Below are 15,547 nucleotides of genomic sequence, written 5' to 3' on the forward strand. Positions count from 1 at the left end.
GTCTAAATGCATATTACCTGATGTACAGTGGGAAAAACTTCTCCTGAGGCCCTTAGCATATGGTGCTCTATCCCACAGCTCCCACAAAGACACCTTTGATTTTAAACAGATGCCAAACTAATGTTGTTGATGGGGCAGACAAAAACAAGAAACATCTTATTCCACCATGATTGTGATGCCAATTTCTGGAAACTCCTCTGTACTATTCTTCCTATCAATGTCTGCTGGGAGAGGTGAAAGGAAAGAATAGAAGGCAAGTCTTTGTAAAGTTGAGCAGAAAAAGAAAATCAAGAGCCAGGTATGACTTTGCAGGTATGACCACTGCTGACCATTTTAGCCACAGGTGGTCTAAAGGAAGGGATGAATATTATATACAATCCAGAAAGAACAAGAAATGGAATTTTAATATATTTATCCTTCATTTTATTTTTGATATTATAAAGATTAATTCAAAAATATTTATTAAGAGCTTCCTGGTGGTTCAGTAGTTAAAATTCTGCCTGCCGGTGCAGGGGACCAAGGGCTTGATCCTTGGTTCAGGAAGATTCCACATGTCTCAAGGCGGCTGAGGCCATGTGTCACAACTACTGAGCGCATGTGCCTAGGACCTGTGCTCTGAAACAATAGAAGCCATCGCAGTGAGAAGCCTAAGCACTGCAATGCAGAGTAGCCCCTGCTTGCCGCATTTAGAGAAAGGCCATGCACAGCAACGAAGACCTAGCATAGCCAAAACTAAATTAATTAATTAATTAAAACTATTTATTACACAACTACTCTATGCAAAACACTGTTCTGGGCACTTCAAATACATAAGGGAAGAATAAACGCATCTGTCTTCATGGAACTTACATTTGATAATAGCACATACTTGGTATAAAACATTAGAAAATACTAAACTAAGGAAGAAAAGAAAAAGAGTCTATTACTCTACCAACAAAAGATAGTGAGTTTTTAACATTTTGATGCATTTTTAGTTCACTTTTTGCTTTGCCTATTGTTGTTCAGTCGCTGAGTCATGTCTGACTCTTTGTGACCCCATGAACTGCAGCACACCAGGCTTCTCTGTCTTCCACCATCTCCCAGAGTTTGCTTAGATTCATGTTCTTTGGGTTGGTGATGCTATCTAACAATCTCATCCTCTGTCAATCCCTTTTCCTTTTGCATTCTGTCTTTCCTAACATCTGGGTCTTTTCCATTGAGTCAGCTCTTATTAGCATCAGGTAGCCAAAGTATTGGAGTTTCAGCTTCGGCATCAGTCCTTCCAATGAATATTCAGGGTTGATTTCCTGTAGGATTGACCAGTTTGATCTCCTTGCTGTCCAAGGGACTCTCAAGAGTCTTCTCCAGCACCACAATTCAAAAGCATCAGTTTTATGGCACTCAGCCTTCTCTGTGGTCCTACTGTCATATCTGTAAATGACTAATGGAAAAATCATATTTACTATATGGACATATGTTGGCAAAGTGATGTCTCTGCTTTTTAATACACTGTCTAGGTTTATCATAGCTTCCCTTTCAAGGAGTAAGAGTCTTTTAATTTCATGGCTGCAGTCACCCTCTGCAGTGATTTTGAAGCCCAAGAAAATTAAATCTGTCACAGCTTCCACTTTTTCCCCTTCTATTTGCATGAAATGATAGGAACAGATGCCATGATCTTAGTTTTTTGAATGTTGAATTTCAAGCCAGTTTTTTCACTCTCCTCTTTCACCCTCATTAAGAGGCTTTTTAGTCCCTCTTCACTTTCTGCCATTAGAGTGGTATCATCTGCATATCTGAAGTTGTTGATATTTCTCCCTGCATTCTTGATTTCAACTTATGAGTCAGTCAGCCCAGCATTTCGAAGCTTTCCTGCTGGTTCAGACAGTAAAGAATCTGCCTGCAGTGCAGGAGATCTGAGTTCAATCCCTGGGTTGAGAACATCCACTGGAGAAAAGAATGGCTACTCATTCTAGTATTCTTGCCTGAAAAATCATGGACAGAGGAGCCTAGTGGGCTACAGTCCATGGGGTAGCAAAGAGTTGGGCACGACTAAGGGACAGACACTTTCACTTTCACTCTGCATATAAATTAAATAAACAGAGTGACAATATACAGCCTTGTTGACTCCTTTCCCAGTTTTGAACCAGTCAGTAGTTCCATGTAAGGAACTGTTGCTTTTTGACCCACATACAGGTTTTGCAAGAGACAGGTAAGGTAGGCTGGTATTTCCACAGTTTGTTTTGATCCACAGTCAAAGGCTTTAGCGTAGTTAATGAAGCAGAAGTACGTGTTTTTCTGTAATTCCCTTGCTTTCTTTATGATCCAGTGAATGTTCGATCTCTGATCCTCTGCCTTTTCTAAACCCAGCTTGTACATCTGGAAGTTCTCAATTCACATACTACTGAAGCCTAGCATGAAGGATTTTGAGCATTTCCTTACTAGCATGTAAAATGAGCGCAATTGTACAACAGCTTGAACATTCTTTGGCATTGCCCTTCTTTGGGACTGAAAGCTGCTTCCCCATGACGAGGCTGTGATCCATGAAGGGGATGCCTACATTCACACATATATATAGTTTTAAAATTTGGGATTTTATTGTACCCTTGACCTACATACATTACACAGTTTGTAAAAGGATATGAAACTGTCAATGCCTCTTCATAAAGGTTGCCAAATGGCTTTCCAGGAGTTTTGTTACTCAATGATCTGAGTTGTTAGGGGCTTAACATAAACAGAACTTGGTAATACATTAATTAGATGTATGTGTATATGAAAGAGAGAGAAAAGTGTGAGAGAAAAGAAAAAGGGATGTTTCTCAGATTTATGACTTGTTCTACTAATGGGCAGATGCGGAGATCAATAAACAAGAATAGAATTCAGTGAAAGGAGTAAGTTTCATATGCAAAAAATATGGTTTTGAGGTACCCCATGGGCATCCCAACAGAGCCACCAGCCTGGAGCTAAACATTAATGTTTGAGCTGGAGATTTAATATAAAATGTCTGGATTTTATATTAAGCAAGACGAAGAGTGAGATCACCTAGCTAGAGTGTGTAGAATAAGAGAAGGATAAAAGCTGAGTTTCAGAGAATTTGCACTGTCCCAGAGACTTGGCCTTGGACTCTCCAGTCTGGGGGATGGGTGGGATATTTCTAGGACAATCTAGTTTTCATCTACTCTGACATTCACTTAAGATGGCTCTGGAGTTCCCTGATTGAGTTATCCCTTGGGTTTATCACTAATCAAATTGGCTTATGGGGTCAAAATTGAGGTATAGATTTTGTTTACTTCCTCCCTTTTCCCTCCACATGCTCATACATTCTTTGAATTTGGCTTAGATTTTTTTCCAGCTAAGATTTTTTAATCATGATAGGAAAGTACAAGGGAAAATTATGCACCGGAAGTCTGGAAACATTATTGCATTATTGCAAAATTATGCATAAAATGGAATTTTGGGAGTCTTAGCAGCGGAATGTGAAATTCATATTTTGGTACCCTAACTTCCATAAGTCAAAATGAGTCAGTTTAAAGAAAGAGTTTAGTTTAAAAACAAATTTAATTCTTTTTTTTGTGGTTAATATTCCATTGTATATATGTGCTACATCTTCTTTAACCATTTTTCTATTGATGGACATTTAATTTGCTTCCATGTCCTGGCTATTGTAAATAGTGCTGCAATGAACATTGGGGTGCATGTATCTTTTTGAATTATGATTTTCTCTAGATATATGCTCAGGAGTGGAATTGCTGGATCATGTGGTAGCTCTATTTTTCTTTTTTTTTTTTAAGTTAATTTATTTGTTTTAATTGGAGGCTAATTACTTAACAATATTATAGTGGTTTTTGCCATACATTGACATGAATCAGCCTTGGGTGTACACGTGATCCCCATCCTGAACCCCTTCCCACCTCCCTCCCGTCCCATCCCTCGGGGTTGTCCCAGTGCACTGACTTTGAGTGCCCTGTTTCATGCATTGAACTTGGACTGGTGATCTATTTCACAATTGATAATATACATGTTTCATTGCTATTCTCTCAAATCATCCCACCCTTGCCTTCTCCCACAGAGTCCAAAAGTCTGTTTTTTATATCTGTGTCTATTTTGCTGTCTTGCATATAGGGTCATTGTCACCACCTTTCTAAATTCCATATATACGCGTTACTATACTGTATTAGTGTTTTTCTTTCTCACTTACTTCACTCTGTATAATAGGTTCCAGTTTATTCCACCTCATTAGAACTGATTCAAATGCATTCTTCTTAATAGCTGAGTAATAGTCTATCATGTATCTATTTTTTTTTTTTTTAAGGAACTTCCACACTGTTCTCTCTAGTGGCTATGTAGGGAATTTGCATTCCTCCATAGGGAATCTACATTCCCATCAACAGTGTAGAAGGGTACTCTTTTCTCCACACACCTCCCACCATTTATTGTTTATAGATTTTTTGGTGATGGCCATTCTGACCAATGTGAGGTAATAAATCATTATAGTTTTTTAAACTCCTTATTGAACTTGTTATAATATTATATATATATATATATATATATATATATATATATATATATATAGAGAGAGAGAGAGAGAGAGAGAGAGAGATCTTGAAGCATGGGGATCTTAGCTCCCCAACCAGGGATTGAACCCATATCCCCTGCATTGGAAGGCAAACTGTTATCCACTGGACCACACGAATCCAGTGTGGTCAATCTCCTTCACTGTAGTTTTGGTTTGCATTTCTCTAAATTAGTAATGTTGAGCATCTTTTCATGTGCTTGTTTGCTATTTGTATGTCTTCTTTGCAGAAATGTCTATTTAGATCTTGGGCCGATTTTTTCATTGGGTTTTTTTTTTTTTTTTTTTGAGCTGTTTAGCTGTACATTTTTGGAGATTAATCTTTTGTTGTTTACTTGTTTTGCAAATACTTTCTCCCATTCTGAGGGTTCTCTTTTTGTTTTGTTTATGGTTTCCTTTGCTGTGCAAAATCTTTTTTTTTTTTTTTTTCAAAATCTTTTAAGTTTAATTTGGTTCTGTGTTTTTTTTCATTACTCTAAGAGGTGGATTGAAAAAGGTCTTGCTGTGATTTATGTCAAACACAGTTTTACCTATGTTTTCCTCTAAGAGTTTCATAGTATCCAGCCTTACATTTAGGTCTGTAATCCATTTAGAGTTTATTTTTGTGTGTGGTGTTAGGGAGTGTTCTAACTTTATTCATTTATGCAGCTGTCCAATTTTCCCAGTGCTACTTATTGAACAGACTATCTTTTCTCAATTGTATATCTTGCCTCCTTTGTCATAGATTAGGTGACCATAGGTGCATGGGTTTATCTCTGGTCTCTATCCTATTCCATTGATCTATATTTCTGTTTGTGTGTGTGTGTGTGTGTGTGTGTGTGTGTGTGTGTGTGTGTGCCAGTACCATACTGTTTTGATTACTGTAACATTGTAGTTTAGTTTGAAGTCAGGGAGCCTGATTCCTCCAGATCCATTTTTCTTTCTCAAGATTACTTTGCCTATTCATGGTCTTTCATGTTTCCATACACATTCAGTTCACTTCAGTTCAGTTCAGTTGCTCAGTCGTGTCCAACTATTTGCGACCCCATGAATTGCAGCACGCCAGGCCTCCCTGTCCCTCAGCAACTCCTGGAGTTTACTCAAACCCATGTCCATCGAGTCAGTGATGCCATCCAGCCATCTCATCCTCTGTCGTCACCTTCTCCTCCTGCTCTCAATCCCTCCTGGCATCAGGGTCTTTTCCAATGAGTCAACTCTTCAAATGAGGTGGCCAAAGTATTGGAGTTTCAGCTTCAGGATCAGTCCTTCCAGTGAACACCCAGGACTGATCTCCTTTAGGATGGACTGGCTGGATCTCCTTGCAGTTCAAGGGACTCTCAAGAGTCTTCTCCAACACCACAGTTCAAAAGCATCAATTTTTCGGTGCTCAGCTTTCTTCACAGTCCAACTCTCAAATCCGTATATGACCACTGGAAAAACCACATTCTTGACCAGACGGACCTTTGTTGGCACAGTAATGTCTCTGGCTTTTAATATGCTATCTAGGTTGGTCATAACTTTCCTTCCAAGGAATAAGCATCTTTTATTTTCACGACTGCAATCACCATATGCAGTGATTTTGGAGCCCAAAAAAATAAAGTCTGACACTGTTTCCACGGTCTCCCCATCTATTTCCCATGAACTGATGGGACCAGATGCCATGATCTTAGTTTTCTGACTATTAAGCTTTAAGCCAACTTTTTCACTCTCCTCTTTCACTTTCATCAAGAGGCTTTTTAGTTCCTCTTCACTTTCTGCCATAAGGGTGGTGTCATCTGCATATCTGAGGTCACTGATATTTCTCCCGGCAATCTTGATTCTAGCTTGTGCTTCTTCCAGCCCAGTGTTTCTCATGATGTACTCTGCATAGAAGTTAAATAAGCAGGGTGACGTACACATTACTCAGCCATAAAAAAAAGAACAAAATAATGCTATTTGCAGCAACATGGATAGACCTAGCGATTGTCATACTAAGTGAAGTAAGTCAGACAGAGAAAGACAAATATAATGTGATATTGCTTATATGTGGACTCTAAAAAAGGTCCACAAATGAACTTATTTACAAAACAGAAATAGAGTTACAGATACAGAAAACAAACTTATGGTTACCAGGGAGTGAGTGGGGAGCAACCAAGCGGGGCAGTGGGGCTGACACACACACACTACTATATATAAAATGGCCACCCCCGTGGCTCCATGGCAAAGAATCCACCTGCAGTTCAGGAGCCACAGGAGACGCAGGTTCGATCCCTGGGTTGGAAAGATTCCCTGGAGGAGGGCATGGCAACCCACTCTGGAGAATCCCACAGACAGAGGATCCCAGTAGGCTAGAGTCCATAGGTTCACAAAGAGTGCCAGGCTCCTGGTACAAAGATGAATAAGACCGAGGCCAATGCAAGAGTTGGAGTCAGAGGAAGCAGGAGGTCCATCTGAATTAAGAGTTCATATACTTGAAAGGCCTCAGAGACAGAGTTACAGTGACAGGAATGCAAGATGGTGATTCTACAACTTTAACTTTTTGTCCCTGTTGGGCACCATCCATTATCTTCTTTCTAAAAATCCTGTCATTTGGGGGGGAAAGCATAACCATATTACATTATACTTTAACTTGCAAAAATCAGAAATTGGTTAAATCAACACTTTAAAGTAGGCTACCACTTTTGGAAACCTGTTTCAGGATTTCTTGATGCTCTAGCATGCCAGAAACCTCCAAAAATGAGAGACGCTGTGCCCTGTTGATACCTGAGAGCCCACAGAGAAGACATAGTCTCAGTCCTCAAGAAACTTCCAACCTAAGGGGAGACAGAGACACATTAACAGGCTATTTCAGTATTAGGTGGACCCGAAGCTTTCTTAAGCCCAGGGTGTGCATCTTTCAAAACAAACCAATGGCCACGGCAACAATGGTCTGGCCAGTAACAGATACTAAATTGAAGTAGTTTAGTGCTCAGGGGAAAAATGCTAATTTTTTCACTCCATTTACTGTTCAGTTTTCAATTAATTCCCATGTCCCATTCTGCTACTCCTATCATTTTATTTCAATAAGGGTTCAAAATGTACTGGAAAAGTTACTTTACCAATTTTCTTCTAGTTAATGTCATCTTATGAAGTGCAATTATCAGTCATAAGTATTTTAGGGAAAGACAAATTATTTGGGTGGAAGTCCCTCCAAATTAAGAGTCTCTAAGACCATCCCAGGTCTCCTCCCTACTACAGGTTATAAACAGGCTGGTCACACAACACAGTCCTCAATGTCTTTCTTTATACCCACTATAATGTTTTATATATATATATATATATATATATATATATATTTTTTTTTTTTTTTTTTTGACTGACATCAATCGCTGGACTCTGTTTGCCTGATCCTCGGAGGGAAAAAAACAACAAAATAGGAGTTTAAAAGATTCCGAAGAAATCAGTGAACATATAAGAAAGTGCTTTATCAAGAAAAATAAAGCTCTGGGCTCTGAAACTTACAAAAGGAAGTCCCACATGGTGGCGAGTCAGGGAGTCTCATAGTAAGCTCTTACTCTAACTCAGAGGTTTTCACTTAGACCTAAAAAATACTCTCATTTATCACAATCACCATCAGGCTAGCCTGGACATAGGCATTACTTCCCCTTTAACTCTGTCTGGCTCAAGGAAGGACAAAATATTACCAGCATAGACAGTTATGGAATATTTAAAGAAGTCTTTGGTGATAACGTATATGTGGCTGGTGATAACATTGCAGATACCAGCAATGAGAACAAATCCGCATACTGACAAAGAAGAAGATTTGATGTGAGTTAAGAACCTATGTTGCGCATATTCACTCAGTCATTTCTGACTCTTTGTGACCCCATGGACTATAGCCCGCTTGGCTACTCTGTCCATGGGATTCTCCAGGCAAGAATACCAGTGGGTTGTTATGCCCCCCTCCAGGGAATCTTCCCAACTCAGAGATCGAACCCAGGTCTCCTGCACTGCAGGCGGATTCTTTACCGTCTGAATCACCACGGAACCCCAAAGTTTACCAAAGATACATAATCAGACTGTAGTCCGCCAGGCTTCTCTGTCCATGGAATTCTCCAGGCAAGAATACTGGAGTGGGCAGCCATTCCCTTTTCCAGGAGATCTTACTGACCCAGGGATTGAACCTGGGTCTCCCATATTGCAAGCAGATTCCTCACCATCTGAGCCACCAGAAGAACCTATACTCTAGCAAAAAGAGAACAGGAAGTAGATTATTCCTCAAAGAGCAAGAAGTCAGTTTGAATCATCTCTGTCTCTAACACTGGAAAAGCTTATCCCAGTTACCAATGTCCCGAGCTGCTGCCAAATGCAAAAGTAAATCACGTCATGGGGGAAGATAAAGTCATTGTATGCCTCAAATTATTTATAAAAATTTTCACACATAATATCAGCATTCAAGAAAAAATAATTAAGAAATAAGGAAATAAAACAATATGATAAAAAAAATTAAGAGAAGCAACAAAGAAACAGAGTCTCCAGACAATGAGATATAGACTGTAAAATAACCACTCTTAATGTGTAAAGAGAAAATTAAAGACAAGATTGAGAAACTTCGAGAATTTGAAATGGTAACAAAAAGGTAAAAATAACTAAAAATAAATAACAACCAAATTAAGAACTCAATAAATTAAAAGATTAGACACACCTGAGCAGAGAATCAGTGAGCTGCAAGATCAGAAGAAAATGTCCATGTGAAAGCAAGGAGAAAAGGCAAGAGATGGAAAATACAGAAGAGGTTAAAAAAAGAAAAAAGAAAAAAACATCGAGAATGCAAATAGAAAGTCTAATAAACACATATTTGGAAACTCAAAAGAAGCCAGCAAATAGAACGGAAGGAATAGGAAAAATACTATGCCACATCCCTCTGACATTGATTCCTAATGAGAAATCTACAATCATCTGAATTGTTTTTCCCTTATAAGTTTTTACTTCTTTTCTGGCTGCTTTTAAGAATTTGTCTTTAGACTTCATAAGTTTGATTATGATGTATCTTGATTTTGATTTCTTTTGACTTACCTGGTTGGAGTTTGCTCTTCATCTTGAATCCATATTGTTTACACCTCTTATCCAGTTTGAGACGTTTTCAGCCATTAGTTCTTCAAGTCTTGATACTTTTTTAGCCTCACTCTTTCTTCTTTCCTTTTGGGTCTCTGCCAACATGAATGTTAACTCTTTTGCTGTAGTCCCCATAAATTCCTGAAGCTCTGTTCTCTCTTTCTTTCTTCTTTTTAACTTTTCTTCTTCTCTCTGTTCTTCAAATTGGGTTATTTTTTGATTCTTCCATCTTCCAGTTCACTGATTCTTTTCTCTGTACTCTTAGTTCTTCCACTGTACCCATCCATAGAGCTTTTTATTTCAGTTATTGAATTTTTTAGTTCTCAAATTTCCATTTGGTTCTTTTTTTCTATCTTCTATTATTTTGCTGAGGCTTTGTATTTTTCTTCATTTATTTCACCCATGTACATAATTGCTTCTTGAAACATTTTCATCATGGATAAAATTGTCTACTTTTTCTTACATCTCTGTCATCTTTTTGTTGGCATCTATTGATTGAAAATAGTTTGAAATCTATTGGTTCTTGCTTAGTAGAATAAGTGATTTTTTTCCCTTAGGATGAATAACTTTTTAAATTGAAACTTGGATATTTTACAAGTTATAAAACTCTGAATTTTATTTAAACCCTCTGTTTTGACTGTTTGTTTTTTTAATGACAGAGCTCCTGCAAAGGAAAAGAGCAACTTATTACTGCTTAATGGAGGCAGAAGTCCATGTTCCTCACTTGGCCTCCACTGACACCCAAGGAGGAGGTTGATCCTTGTCATTACTGGCCAGGAACGGATGTTCTGGCTCCCTACCTGGTCTTTACTGACAAGGCCATGGAGGTGGCCTTTTACTGCTGAATAATAGTGAGAGCCCTGATGCTCCACTAGGCCTCCTGTAACATCACCCCAGGGAAAGAGCTAGGGGGACTTTGTTACTGCTGGGTGTGAATAAAAATCTGGGCTCCTGCTTGGCCTTCTCTGACACCACCCCATCAGAGAAGAGGAATTGGGGTTCCTCATTACGGCCCTGAGATGGCAAACGTTTCGGCTCCTCACTCAGTTTTGCTTCTGGGGGTAGGGATGGGACCATATTCTTTCCTGTGGTGTTTTGGCTTCAATAGACCAGTTTTGTTTTGTTTTTCCTAAAAGTTTTATGTCTGGTGAAGCTGCCCCTGTCTTGGTGTTTCAACTAGAGACAGCAGGGGTTTGTTGAGCAGGCTTTTTTTCCCTTAGGCTCACTGGCACCTCTGATTTGCTGGGTTCTTTGCCTACATATCTGGGATATATAGGCCAAAAGAAAATTCCAGAAACTTACCAGTATGTTGTTTCTCAGATTCTGAGATCCCGACTCAGCCTTCTTTCTTCTGTTTATCTTTCAGAGTTTTCTTATGTTTGCTTTTTACATAAGGTATAGGGGTTTTTGTGTGTGTACTTAGTGAAACAGTGAAAGGTACATTTACTCTCTGGCAGTGGAAGTCTTTCATTCATTATGCTTTCTAAAAACAATGTGTAAGAATATTATTTATCTTGATTTCTGAGTTTTGATCCCCTCTTAAATTTGGCAACTTAGGCCATCACCTCCTTCACCTGACCCTACTTCCAGTCCCATTTGGAAGTCATCATAGAGGCTGGAATAATTGAGAAAAACATCAATCCAAAATAATGTAAGAAATGAGACAGAAGTAACACAGAAGAGTAAGACAAATAAAAAACAAATGTTACCATAATAGATTTAACTCCAAATATATTAAAATTACTAAGTAATACACAGGGGTACTCCAACATTAAGAAGTTAAGGAAAAGAGGAAGATCCACAGTGAAACCAGGGAGGGTTCAGTAAGTTCCTTGTTTGCAATAAAAATTTAAAAATGAGAGCAGCAACGCTTGGACCCTCAAGGACCCTTTGACAATATAAACATTCAGAAGTTTCTCCAACCTCCAGGAGAATAGTAACCAGTTCCACATCTATATGCTAATACATCTCATATTGTTGCTATTCCAAGAAGGGGCCAGAGTTAAACTTGAACACTCAAGATTTAGCAGCCACTTGGCACAATAATGAAAGTAATGCCTATGTCCAGGCTAGCCTGATGGTGATTGTGATAAATGAGAGTTTTTCTAGGTCTAAGTGAAAACCTCTGAGTTAGAGTAAGGGCTTACTATGAGACTCCCTGGCTCGCCACCATGTGGGACTTCCTTTTGTAAGTTTCAGAGCCCAGAGCTTTATTTTTCTTGATAAAGCACTTTCTTATATGTTCGCAGATTTCTTCAGAATCTTTTAAACTCCCATTTTGTTGTTTTTTTCCCTCCGAGGATCAGGCAAACAGAGTCCAGCGATTGATGTCAGTCAAAAAAAAAAAAAAAAAAAAAATATATATATATATATATATATATAAAACATTATAGTGGGTATAAAGAAAGACATTGAGGACTGTGTTGTGTGACCAGCCTGTTTATAACCTGTAGTAGGGAGGAGACCTGGGATGGTCTTAGAGACTCTTAATTTGGAGGGACTTCCACCCAAATAATTTGTCTTTCCCTAAAATACTTATGACTGATAATTGCACTTCATAAGATGACATTAACTAGAAGAAAATTGGTAAAGTAACTTTTCCAGTACATTTTGAACCCTTATTGAAATAAAATGATAGGAGTAGCAGAATGGGACATGGGAATTAATTGAAAACTGAACAGTAAATGGAGTGAAAAAATTAGCATTTTTCCCCTGAGCACTAAACTACTTCAATTTAGTATCTGTTACTGGCCAGACCATTGTTGCCGTGGCCATTGGTTTGTTTTGAAAGATGCACACCCTGGGCTTAAGAAAGCTTCGGGTCCACCTAATACTGAAATAGCCTGTTAATGTGTCTCTGTCTCCCCTTAGGTTGGAAGTTTCTTGAGGACTGAGACTATGTCTTCTCTGTGGGCTCTCAGGTATCAACAGGGCACAGCGTCTCTCATTTTTGGAGGTTTCTGGCATGCTAGAGCATCAAGAAATCCTGAAACAGGTTTCCAAAAATGGTAGCCTACTTTAAAGTGTTGATTTAACCAATTTCTGATTTTTGCAAGTTAAAGTATAATATAATATGGTTATGCTTTCCCCCCCAAATGACAGGATTTTTAGAAAGAAGATAATGGATGGTGCCCAACAGGGACAAAAAGTTAAAGTTGTAGAATCACCATCTTGCATTCCTGTCACTGTAACTCTGTCTCTGAGGCCTTTCAAGTATATGAACTCTTAATTCAGATGGACCTCCTGCTTCCTCTGACTCCAACTCTTGCATTGGCCTCGGTCTTATTCATCTTTGTACCAGGAGCCTGGCACTCTTTGTGAACCTATGGACTCTAGCCTACTGGGATCCTCTGTCTGTGGGATTCTCCAGAGTGGGTTGCCATGCCCTCCTCCAGGGAATCTTTCCAACCCAGGGATCGAACCTGCGTCTCCTGTGGCTCCTGAACTGCAGGTGGATTCTTTGCCATGGAGCCACGGGGGTGGCCATTTTATATATAGTAGTGTGTGTGTGTCAGCCCCACTGCCCCGCTTGGTTGCTCCCCACTCACTCCCTGGTAACCATAAGTTTGTTTTCTGTATCTGTAACTCTATTTCTGTTTTGTAAATAAGTTCATTTGTGGACCTTTTTTAGAGTCCACATATAAGCAATATCACATTATATTTGTCTTTCTCTGTCTGACTTACTTCACTTAGTATGACAATCGCTAGGTCTATCCATGTTGCTGCAAATAGCATTATTTTGTTCTTTTTTTTATGGCTGGGTAATGTGTACGTCACCCTGCTTATTTAACTTCTATGCAGAGTACATCATGAGAAACACTGGGCTGGAAGAAGCACAAGCTAGAATCAAGATTGCCGGGAGAAATATCAATGACCTCAGATATGCAGATGACACCACCCTTATGGCAGAAAGTGAAGAGGAACTAAAAAGCCTCTTGATGAAAGTTAAAGAGCTTGGCTTAAAGCTTAACAGTCAGAAAACTAAGATCATGGCATCTGGTCCCATCACTTCATGGGAAATAGATGGGGAAACTGTGGAAACAGTGTCAGACTTTATTTTTTTGGGCTCCAAAATCACTGCATATGGTGATTGCAGCCATGAAAATAAAAGACGCTTACTACTTGGAAGGAAAGTTATGACCTCTCTCATTTTTTAATGACAGTTTGATCATTGTCAACTCAATTTATTTTCCTAACTATTCGTTAACCTACTTATTTATTCCTATACACCCCTACCCACCATGGAACGTTCCTAATCCTGACTTAACTTAAGCACTTTGCAGCATTTGGCACTGCTGATCATACCATCTCTTTGAAACATTGACCACCTTGATGTCATACTCCTCTGCTTTTCCTTTCTCCAGCTGCCATACTGTCTTTTCAGGTTTTTTCTTTACTGCTAAGCCTATAAACATTGATACTTCTTAGGTATAAAGTCCTTCACCCATGTCCATTCTGATCCTGTAGGCCAAAAGTCCAAATTCAAATGCTTTAAGAAAAAGGCAGGTAAAAAGGAATGACGTTCACTGGGTCTAAGACGCTAAAAAGTGATGGGACTGTGGTGAACTGGATAGTTCAAATTCCATGTAGAGATGGCAATCTCTGTTTGGCTTAATCTAGTTGTTGTTTTATAGGAAAGGGGCCATATAGATTGGAATTTCTAAAATGCCTATTTCTAGGTGCAATTTCTTCATCTTAAAAACTCTGTAAATAATAAAGATGATAATAATATTAAAACACCAGGAGTTCAAGTTAATCTACAAACTGCTCAGTAGTCCATCATCCCCACAGATTCTCCTAAAACGATCTCATCATTTCCCATGGCTTCAACAGCTATTTTATGCTAAAATTTTCCAGATCTCTTAGGTTAGCTCTCTCCTCCAAACTCTATACAGATCCAAATGTAAAATGCCTTCCTTGGTTTTTTTTTTTTTTTTTTTTTTTTTTTTTTGCCTCACCAGGTGGCTTGTAGAAGCTCAATTCCCCCACCAGGGATCAGACCCACAGCCCCTTCAGTGAAGAGTGGAGTCCTAACCAATGGAGTGAGTGAGGGGAAGTCATTCAGTTGCAATCAACTCTTTGAGACCCCATGGACTGTAGCTCATCAGGCTCCTCTGTCCATGGAATCCTCCAGGCAAGAATACTGTGGTGGGTTGCCATTTACCCTTCCAGGGTATCTTCCCAACCTAGGGATCAAACCCAGATCTCTTATGTCTCCTGCACTGGCAGGCAGGTGATCACTAGGGCAAGCCCCTAACCACTGGACCACCAGTCAATTCCCTCTGTTAATTTTCTAATCTCATTTGCCACCATGGTTTCATCTAGATTACTAACAATCTCCCAACTAATCTCTACTTCTATTTCGTCCCATTTAATCTATTCTCCAGAGAATTCTCTTTACAAAGTAAAATTTATGATGTCACCATCCTGCTCAATCTTCAAGACTTCCCTTTGCCATCGTGAGAAACTCTACGCCTTTAACACTGTTTACAAGGCGCTCGTGGGTCTGCCCAGCAACATTCCTTCAGTTCCAGAGAGCTTCAGCCTCTCCCGTACCTCAGCATGTTATTGACTAAGAACACTCAAACTTCATACATGCCACTAGTTTTCCTTGACCTCCAGATTATCTTGTTCTGTCTCATGACACTCAGCAGTCAGCACCCAGGAAATTCACTGTTCAGTAATGTCTATTTACTCCATCATACTAAGATCAGGAAGGTAGAAACCACATATGCCTTGTTCACCATTGCAATTCCTAGACCCCTAAATAGTGCCTAGGTTTCCCTGGTGGCTCAAAACCCCGGTTCAGTACTTGGGTCAGGAAGATCCCCTGGAGAAGAAAATGGCAACCCACTCCAGTATTCTTGCCTGGAGAATTCCATGCAGCAGAGGAACCTGGTGGGCTACAGTCCGTGGGGTCACAAAGACTTGGACATGACTGAGTGA

The sequence above is a fragment of the Muntiacus reevesi genome, chromosome 14 (assembly GCF_963930625.1).
Source record: "Muntiacus reevesi chromosome 14, mMunRee1.1, whole genome shotgun sequence".
Taxonomy (NCBI): Eukaryota; Metazoa; Chordata; class Mammalia; order Artiodactyla; family Cervidae; genus Muntiacus; species Muntiacus reevesi.